The sequence below is a fragment of the Perca fluviatilis genome, chromosome 17 (genome assembly GCF_010015445.1).
Source record: "Perca fluviatilis chromosome 17, GENO_Pfluv_1.0, whole genome shotgun sequence".
Classification (NCBI taxonomy): domain Eukaryota; kingdom Metazoa; phylum Chordata; class Actinopteri; order Perciformes; family Percidae; genus Perca; species Perca fluviatilis.
In genome coordinates this window covers 13,114,332-13,138,273 of record NC_053128.1, presented here as the reverse complement: position 1 = coordinate 13,138,273, position 23,942 = coordinate 13,114,332, and the positions used below count along the sequence as shown (strand labels likewise).

General features: G+C 40.3%; 1 long non-coding RNA gene across 1 annotated transcript; it reads left to right on the top strand.

Annotated features, from left to right (window-relative positions):
• Positions 1-4,261: 4,261 nt before the first annotated feature.
• On the top strand, positions 4,262-20,794 carry LOC120546049. The gene is made up of 3 exons (XR_005636779.1): positions 4,262-4,356; positions 5,607-5,700; positions 20,159-20,794. It is a non-coding gene; the product is annotated as an uncharacterized LOC120546049 (long non-coding RNA).
• The last annotated feature ends 3,148 nt before the right edge of the window (positions 20,795-23,942 follow it).

Below are 23,942 nucleotides of genomic sequence, written 5' to 3'. Positions count from 1 at the left end.
TGCCTCAGGGCAGCTTCAAAGAGTTGCTAGCATGGCTATAGACGCTTAGACTTGAATTGTGTTTTTGTTCTTTTCGCCCCTCATGGCAAAGATCTGCATTTCCCATTTGTGCCAGTATAACAAAGCACAGGTGTGCACTATTTCTCATTATAACCTCTGGGATTCCCTTATGTCAAACAATTGCCTCAATTAACACCTGATGACCAGAAGCTTGTGCACACAGCCTTCTTGTCTCCAGAGTTTGTGTTTGTCATTTGTGCACCTCTGTCTCCCTCTCAGTTTATTTAGCCACCCCTGTCTCTCTCTCTCTCTCTCTCTCTCTCCTAACTACTACTGAGATATTGTGAAATCAGTCATTTTCATGTAATGACCATGCGGGTTGCTGTCTTGATCATTTTTTTATTTATTTTTTTCAAAGGTCATTTAGCTGGCATTGATATATAGCTCTGGCTGTTAATTGTGTTTGGTGTACTCTCACTCTCTCCTCCGTTTTCTTTTTCTTGGTCGATTGGTCTCTCTTATCCACACCCACAATCACTCATTTAAGTGTGTCTGTCTGTGTCACACAACCTCGTTCTCTCTCTCTGTCACTCCCATCATTTATACTCTGGCTATGACCACACCGCAGGCCTTGCTGAGTTTCCAAATTTCCCCCTTAAAGGAACACGCCGACGATACAAGTCGATACATACCCTTCTCATCTCCGTGCGTGTTGTAACTCAGTCTGACGCCCCTAGCATTGGCTAAGCCTGGCACAGGTCCTAGAGGTAACCGGTTCCAATTAGCCTACTGCTCCGAATAAGTGACAAAATAATGCCAACATGTTCCTGATTACATGTTGTGATTTGTATAGTCACAGGGTGTACAAATAACAAGGTCACTATGCTTTTACTATCTAGTAATTATTGACTCTATTAGTCTAACTCTGAGCGAACTCCAGGCAAACTCTCTGCTCCTCACCACAGGGCTTCAGGTGCTGCTAGCAAATCCCTCCGCCCAAGTAGCAGAAGTAGCAGTGCTTCACCTTTCTGAGAATATAGTTCCCAGTTTATATACGGTTAGAAGACGGCTGTGTCTCATATGACCTTGTTATTTGTACACCCTGTGACTATACAAATCACAACATGCAAAACAGGAACACATTGGCGTTATTTTGTCACTTATTCGGAGCAGTAGGCTAGGTGGCAGTGTTGGGGAGTAACGGAATACATGTAACGGCGTTACGTATTTAGAATACAAATTATGAGTAACTGTATTCCGTTACAGTTACAATTTAAATCGTTGGTATTTAGAATACAGTTACATTGTTGAAATCAATGGATTACATGACGATACTTCTCTGTTTCACGAGTTTATTCACTCTGACTAAATTAAGGCAACTCTATGCATTTTCCAGAAGCCCCGATATGAAATCGAAAAAAATAGCTATTTGCGTGATCAGTCACAATGGAGTCGGAACCGGCACGACAGAGCCAGGGCAGGAATACGTTTCTATCTTGGAAATTCAAACAGCATTTCACATTAAAGAACGAACAGGGAGAATGAAATATAACTGTGCAGTGCAGCCTCTGCTTGCCAGCAACCAACCTCCTTTCAGCGTCCAAATTACTCCACCTCCAACCTGAAGAAGCATCTTAAAGTAAGCAATTTTTTAAATTAGCCAAGGGTAGTCGTCTGCTGTAGTTTTACTGGTCACCTTGCTATTTTAACGTTGACGTGCGACTTTACATTTTCCTACGTGCTGATTTACTAGCTCCAGAGCCGTTTAAAGACTGACTAGCCCCGTTTGACATGCTAGCTAACATTAGCTAAAATTAGCTCGTGGTAGCAAGACTGCGGTTAGATTTTGTGCATGCAGTTCGGGACTACCAATAAAATAATCTATCTGCTTTTTCAGGTACACATTCAGCTAGTTGGAATAAAAAGAACACACCATTATAGGCCTGTTTAGTAAGCTGGATGTGATAGCTGCATTCCTACACTTATAAAACGCAATTCAATGTGGAAGTAATCCTGAAGTAATCCAAGTATTCAGAATACGTTACTCAGATTGAGTAACGTAACGGAATACGTTACAAATTACATCTGTGGGCATGTATTCTGTATTCTGTAACGAAATACGTTTTGAAAGTATCCTTCCCAACACTGCTAGGTGGAACCGGTTACCTCCAGGATCTGTGCTAGCCTTAGCTAGCGCTGGGGTCGTCAGACAGAGTTACAACATGCACGGAGATGAGAAGGGTATGTATCAACTTGTCTAACTCTGGGGGTTACGGTGAATAAGCTAAAGTCCAAATAAGTCGGCGTGTTCCTTTAACTGATTTTTGGGGATGACTGCTACTACTTATTTGTTGATGTCACCCATATCTGATATCAACATGAAAATGGCAGCGTTTCCAACACATATTAGTAGTGCCGTTTAAGTTTGACTGAACACAGGCGTCTCCCCAAATACCAATCCAGTCAACTGTTCCACTTTCTCTCTGTTCTTGTGTCTCACTGAACTCCATGGTAACACTGGCTCAGTCGATCTGCTGTGCGGCCAACATAATGAAGTGTTTTAGAAACTCTCATTGTTGCCATGGCAATGAATATGTCACCTAATTTGAAAGTTCAGTTTGTAGAGTTTTAGTTTCTACACAAACTGTTGAGAATGACCGCAACTCTTTTGGTGTTTTGATGACGGTGATGGAGATCGTTGTCAGACACTTTGCTCCAAAATCTCCCAAAGGTGAGTAATTGATTTGAGATCTGTTGACAGTAATGAGTCACATCATTTGTATACTCCAAACATTCAGTGAGCTCCCCTGCCCTGTGGGTAAGCATCTGCATGTGTTATGCTTCCAGTGAATTATTTAGATTTTCCCTTTAATTTAAAGCCTGTCTGTATATACACATTTGCATCTCAGTGTGTGTGTTGCAGCCATTCATAAAGTTTGTGCATGGACATGAATGTGATGAAAGAGATAACATTAATATTTTAAGCCATATGGGCTTGAAAGTAAAGATATGACCCAGAGAAAAGAGAACGTCCCATCAATTACTCAGTTTTTCTGAGAGAGGAATAAATGTATTTTGTGATGCTTCAGTAATGTATTTTTTGCACATGAATAGAATAATAGGCAAGGAGACAATGGGGACTGCAGACGAGAGAGAGACGGTTCTAAGTGGATGCATTTGACCATTTGATGACGTGAACCTGGGATTGTGTGTTTCAGTGTGTGCCGTCCATTGGGAGAAAAAACTAAACAAAATGCAGATCAGGTTTTGACAAGAAGAAATGTAGGACTCTAAAATTTCCTAGTTGGCCCCCATGGATCTCTTTGTCTACATCTTAGTGTTTCTATCTCTGGCATTGTCCTCTGCCTTGACATTGTTTTACCATCCCTTACTCTCTCTATCTCTCTTTGTATGACTTTTTCTATCTTACTGGATTTCTTTATTCCCATCTTTCCTTCCTTCCTACCTCATTCATCTGTAAACAGAAAAAATATTCACGGCATGCATGGACAGCTGTCAAAAAAATTGTATGAGGAAAGAAATGCACACGCTGGAGAGTGAGAGTATGTAGGCTGTTAATTTACAAAGTCACAGAAACAGGTAATCAGCAGGCAGCAAACAGAAGGCAAAGAGCGAACACAAAGAAATAAGATCTGTCAGGACAACGACAGAGTCCAACGAGGTAATGACGTGCAGTTGATGATGTAAGTGGCAGGTCACAGGTCTGAAGAGAGAATGACAATCAGGTGTGCAGAGGTGGACAGGTGCGGGGAAAGGTTCGGTTACGAGGTAACCTTGGTTCTCTGAGTGAAGAGACTATCTCTCCAGGGCAAGGCCGCTCGTTCCAATCAATGTAAATCAGTGAACCCATGTTCACCTGGGCCTTTCTTTGCCCAAGCATGGGCCACGTAGTGGTGTGTGTCTTAAAGTGATATCCACGTCAACTGCCCCAGTGGGTCAGTCCCACGTACATATGGAATATGTAACTCTGTGGAGAGATAGTCTCGATACGACAGAGAACAACACAATCTATAGGGACAATAGGCCTTTGACTTATAATAGTAGAAAAGCACAGGTGTTACTAATAACACTAAGGATGGCTCTGTTCTAACCAGGTGTTCCGGTTAGAGTGACAGTGAGCGAGCAAACACGGTACCAGGAACCTGAAATCACAGCAGCTGAATGATATTCAGCCATCGTTAATTTGATTATTTACACTTGTGCTCGCATTCCTATCCTGAGGAGCAAGGATACACAAGAGCAGCCTTTCCGGAAGCTGTGCAGATTAAATCCAAGATTAATTTCGGCCACACAGCTGGGAAAATGTGAACGGGAAGGTGGCGAAGTGCCAGATATGTAATGTTATTTCATGGTTTAAAATATAACGCAACTTGAATGCAACATTTCTTAAGCATTCATTTCATTCATAGTCTATATCCACGACGTTCCACTTCTGGGATTGCTCCGTTGCCGTCGGAAATTCCACCGGATGTCACTCTTTTTAAGCCGGCTGTCCGTTACCTTCCATTTTGTTTGCGTTGGAATTTTAAACTCCAGTGGATTTCTGAGGAATATGATTAACTGCTCCTCAGATCTCTGCAGGGTAAATCCAGACAATTAGACAAAACACAAGCAAATTAAGGAAACATCTTCATTAATTTGACAACACGTGCAGCATTTACAACACAACCAAATACACAAACGCGCTGCAAATATGGAAACACACCCGCCAAACGAGAGAAAACATATCTCAAACAAAGCCTTACTATTTACAGTCTGTGATCTCAAAGCAGTTGCACACCGTTTCCCAACGGTGCACACTGTTCTGAGATTGAACATTCCCCATTTTTTTTTTTTTTTTTTTTTTTTTTTTTTTTTTTTTTCTCTCTCTCTCTCTCTCTCGGGTCAAAAATCAACCTGTTCCACCTAGAGGCCTGGGGAACTTCTGTTGTGGAAACTGGATGCAGCGTGGTTTTTGTTGCATTTGTTTTCGGGGTTTGTGAGCTTTTCTTTTTGCACCGTTTATATATATATGCAGTGCGTTTGTGTAATTGGTTAATGCTAAATGCTGTGAATGTTTTGTCAAATTAATGAAGATGTTTCCTTAATTTGCTTGTTGTTTTGTCTATTTGCGTGTGTTTCATTAAGTTGCAGTACGTTTGCCCCTGTCGGCCACCGTACGATTGTGATTGGTTCAAAGAAATGCCAATAAACCACAGCACGTTTTTCTGCCATCCCGGAATGCTGTGTGGACCCTCCTCCGCAGCGCTGTGGAAGAAGGTCTGGCAAAGCGGAACTATTTCATCCACAACCCGTTCAGTTATGTCAAAACAGCACCCTCCTAACGTGCATCTGTTATTTATCGAACCTCAGTTCAGCATGTGTTTATTATGTAACGTTATGACTGTAACAAAATCAGTGGTATTAACGTAGCATTTCAAACATGTTATGTTTAGCTGCACATTTCATAACCAAACTGACACTGATACAGGATAAACCATACATGAAGTCATTAATTGTTACGCATGTTATGTGTGTGAAATGTGTGTTGATGGCTTGTAGGTTGCCCTTTACTGACATGTATGAAATATGTCTCATTTATCAAGGATAGACAAAGAAACCAGGAGGCCAAAAAAATTCAGGTTGGAGAATGACGACCTCTTCACGGGGGACGAGGCACACAGCCAAGAAGGCCTGGGAGTGAGTTAAGCGTTGACGTATGTTTTGTCAATGCTCTTTTGCTGCACTTTACAATAAACAATGCAATGTCGCGTTATCACCATTGTCCACGTAACGTTACCAAATGTGGAGTGTGTTGGCCTTATCATCCACACTAATTAGATTAGACTCAGCTGCGGCTGATCAGCTGTGATTGAATTAAATAGCATTTACATAATCTATTTCGGTCTGCAATAAATGATAGAGATAGGTTATGATATATATGTTTGTATTGAATGTATTGTGTATAAATTTACATTCATATACATAGATAATTTTGGTAAACATTTCTCTCAGTAGTAATAGGATTGCACCAACGTAATGGCTTAGATCTGGGAAGAGCTAAAAAGATGTCTGACAAGAGAAGAAACACTATCAGTGGACAAAAATGTTTTGTCATATAAAAATGACATGAACCAATTAAGAATCATGCTAGATATTTACACCAAGACCAATATTAATCTACCAACAGCCACGGCTACCTCATGATCCCCTACATGAACATCTACTGGCAAAGGAGCAGGCTTCGACAACTTGGGATGGCGAAAAACGGGGCTGAACTGCTTGCAAAGCACTGCGCTGTCTCTGCTATTATTGCCAGCCGCAAAATCTGGCTGCTACTTATCAGTGGTGGAATGTAACAAAGTACAAATACTTAGTTACTGTACTTAAGTAAATTTTTCACGTATCTGTACTTTACTTAACTACAATCAATAGTGCATACTTTTGACTTTTACTTCGTTACATTTTGCAGCAGTTATCTATACTTTCTACTCCACTACATTTGTACAACATTCTGTTACATTTTCTGATCAGTTTTCCCCCTGCCAAAATGTCTTCCTGACCGTCCAACCCGTTCTCATTCCGAACTCGTAAAATAAGTACGTTTGGGCAGTGTCCTTCAGCGTCTGATGCGACGAAAAAGGCACCCTTCGGCGTATTTGTGTAACGTACTGGGGAGAGCCGCAGTTGGATGAGACTTAGCGAGTGGTATGTAAAGGGAAATTGCTGGGTAAGGTCGGTGGTTGGGGTGGTGGATGGGTAAACACCGGACTTTCACTCAGGAGACTCGGGTTCGCGTTTCCCCGTCTCCGGCGTGTGTTTCCCGGCTTTTGAGGCGTCCTTTCCCCGTTGTTTTTCTTTTGTTTCCCCCGTCTCCAGCGTGTGTTTCCCGGCTTTTGAGGCGTCCTTTCCCCGTTGTTTTTCTTTTGTTTCCCCCGTCTACGGCGTGTGTTTCCCGGCTTTTGAGGCGTCCTTTCCCCGTTGTTTTTCTCCTAAACCTAACCTCCGCGATTCCGTTATTGTCGCGCTTCACCCGCGGTGTGTTTCCCGGCTTTTGAGGCGTCCTTTCCCCGTTGTTTTTCTCCGAAAAAGGGACGGCAATAGTGGCGACCAAGCACGTTTACATGAGACGCTAAAGGAGACTTTTAACGTCAAATAAGAACGAGAAAGGCTCCTGACCGAACGTCCTTATTTTACGAGTTGGGTGTGAGAATGTGTTGGACCGTCACACGTTTGCAGTCCAGAGGGAAGCCTTCAGCAGCGGCCGTCCAGCTCCCGGTGCTGCTCGCAATATTACGAATCCCACTATGGCCACGCATAGACCCGCCTTTCGATAGCATTTATTGGCCAGGCGCGTACAGCTCCCGGTACTACCGCTGCTCCTGTTACTGCTGCTGCTCCCGATACTCTGCTTGGTCATATGTGAAGCATCCGTTCACACAGGGTTAATACACAACCCGTATATTTATCTTAAAAACACTCCCGGTCCTCCTCAGCTGTGAAGCCACGTACTTGTCGTCCAAGCCCGTGTGTTCTCGCTAAATAAATGTGTGCAGCATTCAATGTCCCGTGGGAAATAATGCAAAGTTGAGCTTCATGCAGATCACCCTGATAACCAGAATTGTAAATCCAAATGTAAACTGGGCCACAGATGGTAAGCACAATTACATTAACCTAAAACTAACTTAATTAAAATGCCACGGCCCATACTTTTTTTTTATTATTAGAATATAGACATTAAGAGAATAAATCGCTTTGCAAATACTTTTACTTTTAATACTTAAAGTACATTTAAAATCAGGTACTTCTACTTTTACTAAAGTAAATATGTCTCTGGTTATTTGTACTTTTACTTAAGTACTGAGATTCAGTACTTCCTCCACCACTGCTACTTATATCCTTTAGAACTGAATATGCTTATCATGTTTTGCATTGTGAAGATCTATGTCACTGGTCCATGATTCTGTGAATGGATGTATTCTACAGCACCTTTTAGTATGTGTGTTTTCTCAGTGGACATAAATAAATTGTGTGTGTGTGTGTGTGTGTGTGTGTGTGTGTGTGTGTGTGTGTGTGTGTGTGATGTATATCTCGTTTGTGTGTCTGGCCGTAGTCTGGCAGCAGCATGGCAGTTCTCTGGAACACGTCACCATGTGTGTTAAACTCTACTTCATCACACCACTCTTTTAGAAAGCCGATTAGAAAATCTGTTAAAATTTCCAATGGAACCCATTATGGCTGAAACCACAAACATTTCTGGTAATGAGTCATATACCAATATAATACATGGACCTACCATACTTTAAACTCAGTTAAACATAGAAACACACACTAAAACTCAGTAAAACTCCACCCTGAAAGAAAAAAACTCAATAACTTCACACCTTTTGAGATAAAAGAACGTGATATGTCATCAAGCCATTCTGTCTGGGATTTTAAGAATGAAGTAGTTATCTCTTTCTGGAACCTGTAACCTTGTGGGGATACAAATGCAATATCTGTCAAATTATAGTTAGTTATAAAGCACCATTATAAACGTGTATGTCATAAAAGTGATTTAACTACAAGAGAACAATCACAGTGCAGCAATTAAGAGTTTATCTTCTCTTCCCCCAGCGCTTCTTCTTCATAATTTTCTTTCTTTAGTTTCTCTTCTCTTCTTCCGTCCTCCCCCCTTTTGCCTTTTAGAAACCCCTGTGATGTCATGATGTAATACCCGACTATCTCTGGTTTACCTCAATCAATCTTTAATCTGACAGCAGGGATTATACTGGGTAGTTCCCCCCCTTACAGAGCATCACACACACTCAAGTAACCACACAAAAACAGATGGATACACTCACAAACACCATGGTTGACCTCTATGAGGGAGTTTCCTGATAGTAGATAATTATCCGTGTAATTTATAACTGGTGTGTGCAAACATGCTGAGAATGAGCTCAAGAGCGAAAGAAATAAAACTGATGGAACTAAAGGGTTTGGCCCATGTTTTCTTTCCCCTAGCAAAATGTTTTATCATCAACCAAAACACAGTAAAAACCATCTGCAGCCACTGTAGATCTCAGTGTAAATTAATGGTGCATTTAAGCTGATGCAAAGGAGGATTTATGACCTCCAAATATTTGAGTATATAGGGAACACATGGAAGTTAGAAGGCTTTGGTTAGGACCCTGCCTGCAGCGTGGTGCAGACAGATATATGTTAATGTTGGCACACACATCATAAAACAAGCTTTGATTTACAAATCCACAAATATGAAAAGGCAGACGTGTTAAGATTTTTCAGAACAGAAAAAAGGTTTAACTTCAATCATTTAAACATTTCACTTATAGTTTTACTATGTTTGAACATAAACCTGAGAATGTCAAGCCAGACAGTTAAAAATGCATTATAGAGTGACGGTATGGGTATCAATGGTCAAGTGAACCTCTTCTGTTTTTCCATACGCACACTGTTTTGGGCCTTTAGAAGGACATTGCATCAACTCAAGATATTTACCATAATCACTAGGTGCACGTTCACTAACCAGCATGTGGCGGCAAGAGAGAGTGGCGTGCACGTGCTAGGGTGGCACACGCGTGTAACACAGAACAGAGGAAATTATGGTCTAGGCAACCGGTCACTCCCAATTTGTAAAATGTGGACGCTTGGGCAGTGCCTCTCTGCATCAGATACGACACAAAAAGCACCCTTCAGTGTGTGTGTAGAACGCAACAGGCAGAGCAGCAGCTCCGCGGCGCTTTAAGATGACATAGTATTAAGAGCGACAACGGTATAGCGAGTAGTATGAAAGCCCGAAATTCCGCATACGGAGGCTGGTTGGGTCAAACAACGCAGAAAACTTTCACCCAGGAGACCGGGGTTCGTGTCCCATTCTTGTCCCACGTGTCACAGAAACGTTCATTTTATAACCCCACCCACGATCTGTTCCTAAACCCAACTGTCCCGTTCTTCTTTTCCTAAACCCATCTGTCCCGTTCTTGTCCCGCGTGTCACGCAAACGTACCTTTTATAAGCCTACCCACGATCTTTCCCTAAACCTAACTGTCCCGTTCTTGTGCCTTGTGCCGCATGCCAGTTAAATGTACGTCCCGACCCAGAGTGTCCAAAGTGACATGAATAGTCCCAACCAAGCGCATTTAGATAGACATTCAGACGTGACACTAAATGAGACTTTTAGCGTCAATAACAACGGCAAAGGCACGTGGCCAAGCGTCCGTAATTTACACGATGGGAGGGAGAATGTGTTGGTGTGACCCAAAAACACCGACAACACCACCCTGGGAATATTTTTACCTCTTAACTGCAATTTTGTAAATACAATTAAGGACACACAGGTTTGTATACAATTAGTGAGAAACGTGGTTCAGTTTAAAAAAAGACAAATATTTTATTTCAACAATATAAAAAAACAATTTAAAACATTCAAACCTACGGGCGGGAATGGGGAAATTATAATCGTTGCTGAGGCTTACCAGTGGAGGGAAAGGGGGTCATGAGGGTAGTGAGGGATCCCAGGGAGAGTCACCTTTAAACAAAGCAAAGTGAACAAAGCAAAAGAAAAACGGGATAGACAGCACAGCACACTGGAAGGGGATACCCCCACCCAGACACCAGCACCACCACCTGCGGCTCTCAGCAACTGAAAACAGGGACAAAGGGAAATGATCAAAGGGGTTCAACCACAACAAAAATGAAGACAACTGATATATGAAGTGATTACCAATCAAAACAGACTGGAAAATAAGTTGATTCAAAACTAAATGAACAAAATAAACAATATAAGCTGCCAGAAGCACCAGTTGTAACTGAGAGGCAGTGTAACCCAAATAAAAGCAATTTCCAAAGAAATTCAAAGAAAATTAAAATACTCAAGTTGCACACCAAATAAAGAAACTTCACATGGAACAACTTAACAATAAACCAAGGAAAACAAATTAATATTTCTAGACAGAAAACAAAAATAACCCAAATTAACAAGGCCAAATTATATATCTACATAAACGTTCACAAATGGAGAAGAAATAAATAATTTGATGCAGGAAATAAAGGTCACAATAAAATCACAATAGACAAAAACAGCAGCCAGTGGCGTGTAAGCTAAGCAGCTGTGCAGATCTCCAGCTGACCCAGCCCAGTTCCGATCAAGCAGAATTCTTGCTGATCAGAGAGGAAAGCCTGCATCAAATACGGCACGCCCATTATTTACAATGGAACGCTGGTTGCCACCCACACATGCCAAACCAAACATTGGAGTGTCCAGAAGACTGTATCCTGCCGGAAGTGATCGCCGACCGGCCCACGTTGGAAGGCCCGAGGGGGGACATAGACCCATAACCATGGGATCTTAACACAGCAGTGGGCACACACACACACACGGAGCGAGGTGACCCGGAAGCGTGACGTTCCTCCGTCCCAAAAGAGCAGACGGAGCCAAGAGGATTCTTCCCTGTCTTTATAGCGTGCCCTGTGGCAGTGATTGGCTAAGAAGTCCCAGGTAGTTCAGAGAGGGAGATTAACATCCCGCAACTAACACTACTAAAATCATCCTGCTACGATCAGTTTTTTTGTTCAGTTGACATTGATTCACTGTAATTTACACCAAGCTGGCTTTACAAGAAGTCAGCAATGCCTTTAAAGACCCCCCTGGATGCTGACAGTCCTGATCAGGAGATCCTACAATTATTAAAAATAACCCCTTAACCCTAACCCTCACAAACAATGGTTTTGAATCTGACAGAAAAATCTCCAAAACCCTAACCCTAACCCTTGCCATACCTCCGATACATTGACGATAACTTTAGGACAAATCTGAATTTGAATTTGAAGAGATTTTTAGCCATTTAAAATCCTCTTCACAGCTTTTAGACCTAGGGGATGTTCCAGCCTAGCCTACAAATCTAGACGCACCCTAGCGGCAGCAAATTTAATTTGCAGCCAGGGGGGTCTAGGCACTTTCCATTGGCTTTGGTCTGGTCAGGCCAATCACATCGTGTATAGAGTAGGTGGGCGGAGCTTATGGCTGCTGCTGCTGGGAACAGCGGTCTTCTGGAAGACTTGGGAGTTACGCTTTTCTTTGAGAAAAGAACAAAGAACGGCACAGAAATCATTCTTAAAAAAGGAAGATGTGTTCGGAGTTTTGCAGACCGGATACAGCAAAAGTTTAATCTATCAACTAGCTTCGCTACCTTCTTAGTCGCTCTGCTGTTTATCCCGCCTCTCGGATTGAGCCCTGTCAATGGTGAGTTCCCAGACCCAACATTTGGATGTGGGTCTGGCTTGTCAGGCTAGTTCCAGCCGCTTCCTGAGGGAAATTAAGCCAGGGGTCGGGGGGGATATAGAAAAGACAAAAGGATTTTTCTCCCACCTCCTTGGTGGTCACACATTCTAAAAGCCTAAATGGTCTGAAATCAGACCTTAAAACCCATTTTGGACACTATACAGGCCAAATGTGCTGACCTGGATGGAAATGTGCGATCTCTGCCTTACGAGGAACAAAAATCCAAAAGATGTATTGGCCCATAGAGCATTCAACAAACATCAACCTACATACCTGACTCCAACCTCACCCTAATCCCTATGCCTGACTCCAACCCGTTTCTCATCCTTTGGGAAGAGTAGCTTAAAGCAAGATTTGTGAAAAAGCTAAGCAGGGATCAACCTTTCCATAGCCTGGAGGGGAGACTGCATGAAAAATATACAGAGGATGAGAGGTTAGATCATTATTTTATTCCTTAAGGCTTAACCGGCAACTTTTAAATATTTTACTCATCATTTTTTTTGACAAACAAAATGACTGACCAAGCAAACAAATACAAACGTGTGCATTGTTACACATACACAAGTAATGCTTTTGTAAATGTAAACGATCAATGCAGACAAAGACACACAGGGGCACAGAAAATAAGCTTTCTTCATGTTGAATTATTCTGCAGCACAAAGGAAGTGTGTCTTTTATATAGCACAGCAGAAAGTATTGATGTGGAGCAGAGTTATATATGGGTGTTTGACATGTTGGACATTGCTTATCTTAATTATATAGTTTTAGACTTCTATACTATATAATAGCTATACTGTAGGAATAATTAACTAAAACGTTTGGCGCTGAATGTACAGAATCGTAACTGAATGTAATCTTGGGTTTCACAGAATCTTCCAATATCAACATTTTGTTTGGCAAATGGCTGGTAAATGCAATTACATCTTTTACAACGAACTCTAGTTAAACCCAACAAGGAAAATAAATCAAGATTAATTGTAGCTCATACTTCCTTCTCTAGTAATTTTGCTGTCCTTCTGGATTTCTTCTTACTTTCCATAGCCCTCCCCCACACACGTAATAATTGCCAAAATATACAGCTTTGCTAAACAAATGCCAAAATGCAAGCACACACATCAATTCCAGGCAAGGAAAAACTATACAAATACATTAGCATCTCTCAGTCACTCTCACACACACACACACACACATACACACACACACATATACATATATATATATATATATATATATATATATATATATATATATATATATATATAAATAAATGGGTATAATATTGCTCATTTGCACCAATTTACAACCACTGAAATTTCCCCACACTGAGACCAACACATAATACATAAGATATTGCAAAATGAATATATTAGCACCCCCGTTGTTGATGTTTGTCACTTGTATGTTTATCCCTGTGCTGCCCATCCATTAGCAACGTTGTTGACAGAACAACAGCCTCATTATTAGGTTAGCGTCTTCAAGACTTTGCTCTCACAACCCTCCGGCTCTCTGATTACCATACCAATTTACATAATTGTACCTTGATTACATGAAATGGAGATGGAAGCTGTAGCTGGCGGCGGGCTGTAGGTGCCAAGAAGCGATTAGTCAAATTGATTACAATATCAATCAATGGCATTCATTAAACATCATGAACTCTGAGTATTTGCTTAATAAAACTAGTTCTTAATATTGCAGGAAGATGGAGTTGAATGACATTGTATAATTATACCTCTGACTGGAGTGTAGGATATCATCGGGGAGGCTCTTATTCTACTGGCATTAATATTGTTGATCTCCTCAGCGAGTATTACATTTTTAATAGACATGTTATTAATGTAAGATGAGGTAGTCAACTTACATATGTTATTATGGAACCATTTCATGCTCTGTGGACTGTAATTGTTCTTAATTATTGCTGACAAGAGCCTGGAGACCATGACTACATGTTCAATCACTTCAATTGATTTTCTACCAGTAAAAGAAAGAGAGATCAGCTTAAAATCATTGTTTCTGACTGTACTGTAGATATTTTGTTAGTCATCCAATTACATATGACACTGAAGTCATGTTATAAATCACCTTCTAAAACAATAACAGGAAAGCCTGGCATTTACAATAAAATGTTATATCATCTGCATTTTTTTGTTGTTTTGGACAACCTTTAAAATCCAATGAAGAATAGCCACCTTGTGTACAGTTAATGAACAAACAATCATGTAATTTATAGGAGCAAATTACCTAATTGGCACAAAATGTAAAAGCACTGGTGGATTCAGTGTTGTACCCAGTGAACTAAAAATAAAAAAATAATTATTTGAATTCACACAGTTCAATGAAGGGAATTCACCATGGTGACAAGGTAGAGACCTGATTTTGAAATTTTTAAACAAAACAAGCTTTTTTTAGCACATACAACTTGATGTATTGCATGTATAGGGACCCAGCATATTACTTCACAAATTTTAGCTATTTATCAGTACTTTCAGACAGTGTGAACTATGGGTAGATTTATATTGTATTAATATTAATATGTTTTGGTATTATATAAATTTGTTCCACATGAATAATTGAACTAGCTTTCTAAATGGACAGCCTTTGATTTGCAGACTGCACATTACACAGACTGTACATTATGCTGTAATGTATTTTAGCAAACAGTACATTTGGTGTAGTGTAAGCAAAATCAAAAGTGTTTATAGCTGTTCTGAACATCTACACTCAAAGGCGAGGTTAAAAGCCAGCCGTCAGAGAGAAGGGCAAGATGCAATATCTTTAAGATAACGGAAAACATTTCCAGACAGTCTCTCCTGGAAGGCATTCGTGTTGCACTCGGTTGTTTAGGTGAATGAATTTACATGAAGTGCGTGGGAATATTGGAATGTCAGTTTCGGAAAGTCAGATGAGCACTTCTAATGAAGCATACTGGCAGCTTCACACTGACAAGGACAAAAAACTTTGAAACTTTGAGACTTTACACCATAGAAATAAAATGGATAGAAAGGTCATTTCCATTCAAATCAACGTAGCAGAATGGTCAGAGCAGCAGCCATTTTTATGTGTACCATTGCCATGGTAACGTATACATTTTCAATAATAAGCCGACTTTCCGGCAAGTTGTGGAGCTGAGGTTTTACAGTAACGGACAAACGAGCAGTGGAGTAGTAACGTTACAAGGCAGAGAGCCAGCCACTAAATGAGTCAAATTAACTTAATGTTAATGGCTTGCTGCTTCCGCCGTGCTTTTATGCTGCATCGGTTACAGAGAATGAGCTGAACAGCGGACTGGGTCTAACGTTAGCGTTCCACTGACCTACTGCCGCTGGGTCTAACTGTCCCTCGTCACTTCCTGCAACTCCGAGAACATCTCCCGAGCTGCGTCAGTATTGCCACTGACGCGTATTGTCACTACAACAACTAACAACAATCGCCATTTTGTTGTGTACCAATCAAATGACCATGGGAACCAGTTCAATGGCCTTTCTATCCATTTTATATCTATACTTTAGACTTAGTCTTTAGAGAGGTTATTTGAAGCGCCGGCAAAACTGCTTATGAAACAAAGTAAGGGAAATAACAAGTTTCACAATACTTCTGTTTAAAGTATTGATTTAGAGACCACTAGTATCCAAGGTCACAACAAATGATTGCATAAGCCAGGTCCTCATTTATTGCACTCTTGCATTAACACACATATCCATAAGCTCATTTCCCACACAGAAGTTTGATACATAAGACAAAGTTTAAGCTCTTTTTGAGAAACTTAAGTGCAGGATCTTAAGCACCTGAAGTATGAATCTCAAATTACCCTTAGCTTGACTATCAGTGGGGAGTGCTTTGATTGATATAGGTACAGTTAGCCTTCATAGTCCTTTATAGGGAGGCAAATCAGCTCATAATTCTAACAAAACATTTCCCAAAGGGTGAAGCAGCTTAGAAGCTCTTTATTCAGTTTTTCAGGTCTCAATTCTTTCTTATTAATGCACAACTGACAAAGAAGTCTGCCAAATAAAAAGAGAGCAGCCATGGCAGAGCTACTGTTTTCAAATCTGGTACATAATTAACAGCAGATCTCATTTTTTTTTTTTTTTTAACATGGAACACATTGGATTTGACTGTTAATTCCTCTTGCCTGTAAGTAAAAATGAACTACGACAATTAAGTTCTTCATAGATGTTTTCTTTTAATAAGCAGCTTGTCCCCTCGCTCTGCACATTCCGTTCCGTTATCACTGTGGCCTCACAGCAACAGGGTTCTGGGTTCAAACAGGCTGGCCAGCCATTCGGCCCTTCAGGTTCTCCCAGTGTTAGGTGTGGCTTCCCCCCAAAGTTCAAATACATGCAGGTTAGGTTAATTAGAGTCTAAACTGCACCTGTGTCAATGTAAGTATAAATGGTGGTCTGTCTCTATGTGTCAGCCCTTTCGTCCAATGTTTCAGCTAGGATCGGCTCCAGCCCCCCCCCCCGCGACCCTGTAAATCAGGGGTGTCAAACTCAATTTCGCTAAGGGCCACACTGGAGAAAGAGAATCACATCAAGGGACAGACATGTATAGTTTATTTACATGCTTTTATTTCATCGAAAACATCAAATATCTTTTACTCAAGTATTGCATGTCCCATATAGTCTTCTCACTTCTCACTCAGCAAAAAAGTTCCAAAGCCATCCTAGAATTGAGCAAAACAATGATTACATTTTCTAAGTAGGCTACCACACAGCTGATTCACAACAACCTCTTTCACAGCCTGAATATGCAAACTCTCTGGTTCTGGGGGAATTTCTGAGTCTCAAATTCGCCAAATTCTGCTTTGAGTATCAGGTTTCACATGTTTTTGGTTTCGTGCACAACTAGGTCAGCCAAAATATATTGTGAACCTAGATTGATATGCGGCTGGATCAGACTTTGCGAGGGGCCGGATTTGGCCCGCGGTCCTTGAGTTTGACACATGCTGTAAATGATAAGGTTACAGCTAATGGATGGATGGATGGATGGATGGATGGATGGATGGATAGATGGATGGATGGATGGATGGATAGATGGATGGATGGATGGATGGTGTCTTTCTGATCATGTCATCACTGAAGATGAAATTTGATCTTAAGACCATTTTTATATGCCCCCAAATATATATTTTACTAAGATAACTCATGCATTAGATTATATCTGCAAACATTTAGTCATTTGGTTGATCTCATTAGGAGCTCCAAATGGCTTCAATAAAAATCAAATCCTTTAAACTCGTTATCTCCAACGCTACTGTATGATCTACAGATTAGTCTACAAAACCATTTGTTTTTTTCACAGTGACTTTTATTTTAAAGAATGTTAAATCTACAAATCAATACTGAAGCTAATTGTATAGCATCCATTAGCAGGACGCTGTAGTTGTGACACACACTCCCTACTGCCATTGTCTAGCCAAGTTCCTACTTTCAGTGGTGGAATGTAATTAAGTACATTTACTCAAGTACTGTACTTAGTTACAAATTTGAGGTATTTGTACTTTACTTGCGTCTTTCCTTTTCGTGCCACTTTCTACTTCTGCTCCGCTACATTTTAGAGGGGATTATTGCACTTTTTACTCCACTACATTAATCTGACATCTTTAGTTACTAGTTATTAGTCACTTTACAAGTTAAGATTTTTGCACACAAAACACATGAAGTTTATAAGATACAATGTTTTATTATAAAGTACCCAACAATTCATATATAAGCCTACAAGTACAGCTGAAATGATTAGCCGATTAAACACTTAGTTGATTGACAGAACTATTTGGATAGTTTCCAGTTTCTAAAATGTGAGGATTTTTCTGTATTGAGTACTTTTACTTTTAATACTTCAAGTACATTGTCCTGATGATACTTACATACTTTTACTTAAGTAACACTTTCAATGCAGGACTTTTACTTTTTATTTTGGCAGTGTGGTATTAGTAGTTTTACTTAAGTAAAGGAACTGAATACTTCTTCCACCACTGCCTACTTGTCTTGAACCCTCTGCACTCCTTATAGATAGATGGAGATAAAAGTGAGAGCCTTGGATCTAAACTGCAAATGTGAATGCAATCAGTTGCTCTTGAGTCCTGATGGTGATGCAGCTGCTGATCTTATCTTCAAATGTCAGCTGGTTCATTATTAAACCAAAGGGCTGTGATCCTACCTGTCATTTAGCTGCTTCTGAAGGTCAGCAGCTTAAAGAGTATTGAGCTCAATACCTGACACAAATACGCTCACACATACACACACATTGATACACACTAAATCACTTTGAACGCCCATGTGAGAACACATACACACTTCTACACGAACACACCGACACAAAACACACTTCAATAACTCTAAATGTCTGCTGTCAGTCACGTTCCTGCCTATCTAGCTATCTATCTTTAGCCCTTAATATGATTCTATTATTTGCGGACTTAAATATGAAGAAAGTTCATCTAACCTAACTGTCCGTCCATGCTTGTGTTTAAGACTTGTCATGTGATATGAAAAGGGTCCACAAACAAATGAAAGGCCATAGGTTCAAGCACCCACACCTAAACTCCTACGCCTGCGTGACCCCAGGCATTTTAATTTAAAAGCACTATATATGTATTTTTAATCTCAAAGATTGCCTTTTTTTCTCCATTTATCTGTCACTTGTCTCATTCTCCATTTCTCCCTCTGCCAGATCTTTATAATGAGGGCCAGTAGCCTTTAACCTCTCCTCAATAAACTTCGTTCTCTTCTCTTACTTCCTTTTTTCTTCCATCATACAAAATTCAGCAGTGAGGAAGCTCACAGAAGGGGAGGGTCAAGGACTTTAACTGTCATTAGCATTTAGATTTGAACTGGTATGAGGATTGGGTATGAGGTGGAAAGATTTTCGAGCGGGCGATAAAGCTGTGGCAAAACTTGTTTTTCAAGCAATTCCGAATAGGAAGTGTATAAGAGGCATAAAGAAGAAAGCTATTTGAAAAATGAGAATGAGTGACTGGGTGAGAAAGTGGGATTCAAGGAAAGAGGCGGCGAGATCTATATGGATGAGTGGGACATACATTATGATAGGCTGATGGGGAGAAGAGAGACGTAGGTCTTCTCATCTTCCTCACTCTCATCCTCTTATTTCATCACTAAAAAGGAAATTAGTTGAACATTCCAGATGGAAGATGTTCTGTAGCTCTATTATGCTGTGTAGTTTAATGTCAGAAGTAGGGCTGGGCAATATATCGATATTATATCGATACTGTGATATGAGACTAGCTATCGTCTTAGATTTTGGATATCGTGATATGACATAAGTGTTGTCTTTTAGTGGTTTTAAATGTTGCATTACAGTAAAGTGATGTACTTTTCTGAATTTACCAGACTGTTCTAGCTCTTCTATTATTTGCCTTTTCCCCACTTAGATATTACTTCCACATTACTGATGATTATTTATCTAAAATCTAATTGTGAAGATATTTTGTTAGACCCTAGAATATCGCCGCAATATCGATATCGAGGTATTTGGTCAAGAATATCGTAATATCTGATTTTCTCCATATCGCCCAGCCCTAGTCAGAAGCACCGTACTTCATGTGCTTTAGATTACCTGACAACACTTATAGCTGAGGGAGACAAGAGAGGCAGAAATGGAGAAATATTGAAGAATGTGCTGTAGTGATAATGCATTAGTGTATTCCAATAAGTTAAGTAACAAGCAACTTAACACATTAATTCATTCATTCATTCATGCAAAAAGTTAGTGACATTCTCTTCTCTCGTTTACTTTTATTTTCCTAGACCAAATCAGCAGATCCATTTAATCTGTGTCATGCTTCAGTTTTATGCAAAACACCTTGTAAGTGTGACATCTATTTATAGTTTGTCTGTTGGTTTGTTTGTCTGTCTGCAGGATTACAGAAAAACAACTGGCCCAATTTTCATGAAACCTGATGGAGGCGTGTAGGATGGGCCAAGGAAGCACCCTTTTACTTGGAGCAGATCTGAATCACAGATGCACAAATTATTTTTCCGCTTTCTTCTTTTCGATTTCTTCCAGATATTTCATGGCTCACCTGTTCACAGCTCATCTGTTTGTCTTTGCTCTTCGTTGTCACACATATAGTAGAAACTGCTATCGACGTGTTGTTTAAACACTCTGAGCAATCAAACACAACATCTTCTTTATAGCATCCATGTTGTTTCCACATTGAAGCTTAAAGCTCATGAACACAGAAGTCAGCACAACTTGCCAACTCGGGAAATGAGACCATCGAAGGAGCACATGAATGCACCATAGGCCTTGTTTTGTGCTCTCTGAGTGCAAGTTTAATTACATTTTTGTCATTCGATTATTGTTTTATCCTATTACTTTTTGTCTTGTGAATATTGTCCATAAGAGATAATCAAATCAGTAATAGTTATCATTTATTTTGAGTGCATAAACATGTCAGAACTTAGGAAAGAATCAGGTTCCAACATATTCAGATCACTTCATTTATCTGAACAACAGTCCAAAACCCAATGACATTGGTTTTACCATCATAGGAAACTGAAAGCTGGAACCAGTTAAATATGTTTGGTATATAAAAAAAAACATTAATCAATTAAAAATTGATGATTGATTAATCAAATTGTTTCGAGAGTAGTTATTGGTGTCTGGGAAAATAATGAAGCTGCCATGTATAGTGGAGGGTCAATAACATGGGCGATTTTAAACCCTTTTTAGGGGAGCTCAAGCCCACATAAATTTCATCTCAGCCCCCCTAAAAGTAACAATAATAAAAACCCATTTATTTATTTTTTTAATCAATTTTAGTGCTTCAAGTTAGAGTTTGCGAACTTGTCGGTTAGAGACAGAAGACAAACAGTTACAGGTTCAAAGGGCTTGAAACAGGTTTAATATCCTGTGTGCCTGTCTCCGATGCTACGCATCTGTAACCCCGTCAAGGAAAAGGTTAACAGAAATGCAGTGTCGGCCAATAAGAGGAGGTTGTGCCAGACTCCCACCTTTGGCTGAGTCTCTGTCTGATCTGTCAGAGGGAGAGCAGGAGATGGTTGGGAAGTTTAACGATGGTAGAATCCCCAGAGAAGAAGTTGGTCATTTCATGGCACAGATTAGAGGGGGTTAACACATTTGCAAGGTGCTATATCCGTGTCACATTCTCATTAGGGGCTGAGCCCCCCTAAAGGTCTGATCCTAGAATCGCCCCTGGTCAATAACAACATGTTCACACATGCTCTCCTTTCCCTCCCCAGGCCAACAGTGGGCAGTATGTGCGGTCAGTACTTTTACACCATGCACAGTGACAAAGATCAATCATCAATCATAGAAGCAGTCACAATGCTCACTGTGATGTTAAAGGGCAACTATGTAGTTTTTTTTAGCCTAATTTACCTTAACTGAACAGCGGAGTCATTGGAATGGTTATATGACTTTTTTCGAGTTGAATGGTGGGCGTCTCGCTCCCCCCCTAGCGCCTGTGAGTGGACAAACCACCCTTGCAACTTTCGGCCGGCGAGTCGCCGGCCTCAGCTTCAGGAAGTATCGCATGATATCAGGTCTCGCAATGTAAGAAATTGCATCACGGCACTGCACACATACGCCGATTCAGGAACCGGCTAACAAGGCAGCGATGGAGTTTTTCACACTATCGTCATGGCGTCGCCGGCAAAAAAGAAGCAGAAAGCTAGGAAAGCATTGTCGGAGGAACAGAGAAAGAGGAAACGGCAGACTGACCAAGCGAGGAGTCAGACACAAGTAAACATAGGAGCTGCCGAATATCTATTCCAAAGCTGTAGGTGGGAGCTCTGTAGAGAAACCTGCGAGCAAAAACCGAAGAAATGGCAAAAACTGCATAGCGCCCCTTTAACGAAGCAATTTTCTTCCTCAAAAAGAAAAATGTTTACCTTGTTACTGAACCACATAAACATACATTTAGCATTGTTTGTTTGCTCATCCTAATTTAATGGTACTCTACTGAATTAGATTCTGGAGTAACTACCTAACAAGACAAATTACAGTGAATTAAAATGGTTTGGAATGAAGTATTCCTTGTCCGACAGATGTGGTAAAAACGGAGTGAGGAGCAAATGGAAAGAAAGAAAATTACTATTTTCTTTCAGCCATCTTCATGGCTCTCCCAGGTCCGAGGATATGTTTGTTTCAGATGTGAGCATCTCCCTCTGGGATGGAGCTTAGCCTGGTGTAGTAACTCATCTCTGGCCTATGTCTGCTCACAGTTTCGGCCTCAACTTGACTTCATGACTGGGTGCTTCCCATAACACATGCAACTCTTTTCCTCCATCCTTCCTTTCTTTCTCCTGCTCTGCTCTACAACTGACTGACATGTTTAGTATGAAGCTTATTATCTCTAAACCTATTTTCTTTATATATTCATTATCATTCCAAGGCATTTAACATACCTGAAAAGAATGAGGACATTTTAAGCAGAGCCCTTTACAAGGTTAAAAACAAAATAACTAAAGAAAAGATAAGTGAGACTAATTTGAAACACTGTATCTCACTTAGCCCTGGCCTGACTTGAAGGCCATGTAATGGTTATAGAGCAATTTCCTGTCTGGCAAGGACATCTACGTAGAGGTCAGAGTTCACAGGTAATCTAATTCTCCTTAAATACAATTTACAGATTTGCAAGATAATGTCACACTGAAAATTAAGATGTATATTCGTGTGTGTATGTGTGTGTGTCTTTCAGAAGGAAACCAAGACAGACAGCATGCCTGCACCTGTTTCTGATTTAAATGCCCTGATACAGATCTTGTTTTTACTCTCTTGGACTCTCTCAAGAACACGAGGGAATGAGCTGTCTGTTTGGCATGCCCGTCTGCAGTGGAGCTACTGAGCATGTGCATATGTGAGTGGCTGAGCGTTCGTCCCTACGAATGCATCTTGGTATGTCTTTTGTGTGTGTGTGTGTGTGTGTGTGTGTGTGTGTGTGTGTGTGTGTGTGTGTATTCACATCCGTATGTGGGTGATCTTTTGGTTGCATGCTGCTATAAACACATGCACGTGTATATGCATGTGCAGAGGGGGATGCCTTCGGCAGGAATGCTTTATACTGAATCACACACACCTGTGTCTGCACCAGTAAACCCAGTTGTGTAAATCTACCTGCTTCCTCTCTGCCTCCTTCACTAGCCTCAAACTCAGGAAGTTTCTCCAAAAGGTTCTTTGATGTTTCAGATTTTGTTTAGATTTTGGAGTTAGTAAACCCTTTTTGGCTGAGAAATATAGAAGTTCAGCAAGGAAACATAACATGATTTAAATACCACCTTACAGACCATTCATTCTTACAAGTACAAAGAAACCTAATTGAAAAGGAACGCCATATTAACTGCTAAACCACCAATATACAGAGGGTGAGGATGATGTAATGTAGCAATTTTAGTGGACTTCCTGTGTGCTGAGTAACACTGTTCCTGTGTTACTCAGTTATTATTATTATTATTATTATTATTATTATTATTATTATTATTATTATTATTATTGTTATTATTATTAAAAAGGAAAAAAAGTGAAAAACCTTTTCTGCATCTGACCTTCATTCCTCCAGCAGGAGGAAGAAAGAAATCAATTTCTTTGATGATTAACAACACACCATAACTCTAGACAGCAAGAGTTACAGTAATTTAGGATAAATACATTATGAAGCCATTGTGGCGATGGATGTATA